This window comes from Bison bison, unplaced genomic scaffold (assembly GCF_000754665.1).
Source record: "Bison bison bison isolate TAMUID 2011002044 unplaced genomic scaffold, Bison_UMD1.0 scf7180017864326, whole genome shotgun sequence".
NCBI lineage: Eukaryota > Metazoa > Chordata > Mammalia > Artiodactyla > Bovidae > Bison > Bison bison.
In genome coordinates this window covers 5,681,231-5,685,272 of record NW_011494898.1, presented here as the reverse complement: position 1 = coordinate 5,685,272, position 4,042 = coordinate 5,681,231, and positions in this window count along the sequence as shown.

Below are 4,042 nucleotides of genomic sequence, written 5' to 3'. Positions count from 1 at the left end.
GAATGCAGAGTTCCAAAGAATAGCAAGAAGAGATAAGAAAGCCTTCCTCAGAGATCAATGCAAAGAAATAGAGGAAAACAACAGAATGGGAAAGACTAGAGATCTCTTCAAGAAAATTAGAGATACCAAGGGAACATTTCATGCAAAGATGGGCTTGATAAAGGACAGAAATGGTATGGACCTACAGAAGCAGAAGATATTCAGAAGAGGTGGCAAGAATATACAGAAGAACTGTACAAAAAAGATCTTCATGACCCAGATAATCTCGATGGTGTGATCACTCACCTAGAGCCAGACATCCTGGAATGTGAAGTCAAGTGGGCCTTAGGAAGCATCACTATGAACAAAGCTAGTGGAGGTGATGGAATTCCAGTGGAGATATTTCAAATCCTGGAAGATGATGCTGTGAAAGTGCTGCACTCAATATACCAGCAAATTTGGAAAACTCAGCAGTGGCCACAGGACCGGAAAAGGTCAGTTTTCATTCCAATCCCAAAGAAAGGCAATGCCAAAGAATGCTCAAACTACCACACAATTGCACTCATCTCACACGTTGGTAAAATAATGCTCAAAATTCTCCAAGCCAGTCTTCAGCAATACGTGAACCGTGAACTTCCAGATGTTCAAGCTGGTTTTAGAAAAGGCAGAGGAACCAGAGATCAAATTGCCAACTTCTGCTGGATCATCGAAAAGGCAAGAGAGTTCCAGAAAAACATCTATTTCTGCTTTCTTGACTATGCCAAAGCCTTTTACTGTGTGGTTCACAATAAACTGTGGAAAATTCTGAAAGAGATGGGAATACCAGACCACCTCACCTGCCTCTTGAGAAATCTGTATGCAGGTCAGGAAGCAACAGTTAGAACTAGACATGGAACAACAGACTGGTTCCAAATAGGAAAAGGAGTACGTCAAGGCTGTATATTGTCACCCTGCTTATTTAACTTCTATGCAGAGTATATCATGAGAAACGCTGGGCTGGAAGAAGCACAAGCTGGAATCAAGATTGCCGGGAGAAATAGCAAGAACCTCAGATATGCAGATGATACCACCTTTATGGCCAAAAGTGAAGAGGAACTCAAAAGCCTCTTGATGAAAGTGAAAGAGGAGAGTGAAAAATTTGGCTTAAAGCTCGACATTCAGAAAACGAAGATCATGGCATCCGGTCCCATCACTTCATGGCAAATAGATGGGGAAACAGTGGAAACAGTGTCAGACTTTATTTTGGGGGGCTCCAAAATCACTGCAGATGGTGACTGCAGCCATGAAATTAAAAGACGCTTACTCCTTGGAAGGAAAGTTATGACCAACCTAGAGAGCATATTCAAAAGCAGAGACATTACTTTGCCAACAAAGGTCCGTCTAGTCAAGGCTATGGTTTTTCCAGTGGTCATGTATGGATGTGAGAGTTGGACTGTGAAGAAAGCTGAGAGCTGAAGAATTGATGCTTTTGAACTGTGGTATTGGAGAAGACTCTTGAGAGTCCATTGGACTGTAAGGAGGTCCAACCAGTCCATTCTAAAGGAGATCAGTTCTGGGTGTTCTTTGGAAGGAATGATGCTAAAGCTGAAAATCCAGTACTTTGGCCACCTCATGCGAAGAGTTGACTCATTGGAAGAGACTCTGATGCTGGGAGGGATTGGGGGCAGGAGGAGAAGGGGATGACAGAGGATGAGATGGCTGGATGGCATCACTGACTCGATGGACGTGAGTCTGGGTGAACTCTGGGAGTTGGTGATGGACAGGGAGGCCTGGCATGCTGCGATTCATGGGGTCGCAAAGAGTCAGACACAACTGAGCGACTGAACTGAACTAGATCACAAGTCAGGGGCCCTTGTGAATAGAATTAGTGCCCTTATCAAAGAGGCCTGAGAGGACTTCCATGGTGGTTCAGTGGATAAGAATCTGCCTGCCAGTGTAGGAGACATAGGTTCTATTCCTGTTCCAGGAAGATTCCACATGCCTCATAGCATGTACCACAACTACTGAACCTGTGCTCTAGAGCCTGGGAGTTGCAACTGCTGAGCCCATATGCCATAACTCCTGAAGTCTGGAGCCTTAGGCCTGCATTCTGCAACAAGAGACACAACCAAATAAGAAGTTTGTGCACGATAACGAAAAGTAGCCCCCCACTTGCCACAACTAGAGAAAGCCTGTGTGCAGCAAAAATTAAATTATTAAAAACAACAACAACAAAAAACAACAAAGAGGCCTGAGAAAGCTTCCTTGCCCCCTTCTGCCATGTGAGGACACAGAGAAAAGATGTCAGTGAGGAAATGGGCCATCGTCAAACACCAAATCTGCCAGGGCACTCCTCTTGGACATCCCAGCCTCTAGAACTGTGAGAAGTCATTTCTGTTTATCAGCCGCCCAGTCTACAGTATTTGCTTTCACTAGCTTGAATAGACTAAGAAACTGGACCAAGGAGGGCTTGGATTGAAAATGCTGGCCTTTCAGGACAGATTCTGAAGGTTGAGCCATCCTCTTCCAGTCACCAGCTCACAGGCAGGGAAGCTGGATCAGGAAGATGGGGCGTGATTCATCATACTGACCCCACTCACCGGTGAAAGTTAGCCCAGGAAATAATGAAGTCTCCCCCCAAACCCACCAGCTTCACTGTTGCTCCCCATTGAAGGGGCCACTAAGGGAAGCAAGTGGGATGAGGCAAGGCTGAAACCCAAGCAGAGAGGCAGAGACAGTTCCATGAATGCTTATTGATTAGAATCCAGTGTTTTCTTTGCCCTACGCATACTCTGCCTGTCTGTGCCCTGGAGCTTGAGCCTTTTCTTCAAGGGCAGAAGTTGGCTCTTGATGTTCTTCTCTAGTTTCTGAGACAGAAAAACGTATTTTTCCTCTCTTCTTGACAGAACAGAAAAACTCTGTAATGAGAATTCTAGGGCAGGCAGGAGGCTCCTCCCGATTTGGGAAAAGGAGTGAAACAGAAGGACTACTGAAGGTAAACTAGAGTAATTAAGAGACACTTTGACCCTAATTGCTCTGGATGAGGAAGAAGAGTTGATTGCCATGAGGCCAAAGGACAAAAGGAGCTTTAAAGAAGTGAATGAGGTTTGAGACAACTTAGAAATGAGATTGCATGAGTCAACAGTGACTCGAAACATTTCTTAGTTGGATGGGTTTTAGTACCTGACCATTTTTTCTTCTTGAGTTTGAGTTTTATATTCACAGTCTTCAATATCTTTGCATTGCCAAATGACACAAAATTCAGTGGAATCCTTTAATTCAGGGTTGATATCATTAGACCATGACTATTAAATATTTCTTATAATATCAGACTTGATATTGTAAAGGTTGAGTGTGGGTTTAGAGGTTCTCACTTGGTAGTTGTGGAAACCGCTTTTGGGGGAGAGGTTTCTCTGTGTAGTCTAGTTTCTACTTAATATGTTTCTAAACTTCTTTAAAGTGTGTACTGAGAATCAGAAAATGTAATACCTAGTCATTTGGTATACTTCGCAGTCGATGTGGACGAAGATGTTATTATACGAGGAATAAAAAAATATGGAAGACATTATTTTTTTCTGCCTCAGGAGGCTTATATATCATGACTCCTACTATGAACAAAGAATACTCTCTATGTTTAGTTTATCCTTTAGTACCACCCTTGCAGGTAGACACTGCTCTTCCCAATTTACAGAGAATACTGAGGTTTAGAGGTGATAGACCAATATCACACAAAGAGAAAGGGGCAGGCTGTGGGTTGGGATTCAAGGTCCATGCTCATTTCATTACCCTCAGCTTATTCTAGTGAATTTGCTAGAATCTTGAAGTATTTTCCAATGATGACTGCTATTCTCTGTCCGGCAGTCCATAGCATTTTTCAAGTCAAAAAATCTTGGAGAAGGTAAGCAATTTCCCCCTCTCTAGGTGCCTTGGATGTGACCATGGTGGATCCAGAACTCATTCTTTCTGATCTGATAGCTTTCTCCCCGCCCTGGCCAGAGGGTCAATGTTTTTTCCACAAGGCTGGGAGCCCCGCTCAGACGGTGCATTCCCCACCTCTTTCCGGAGGGACGATGACCGTAAGGCG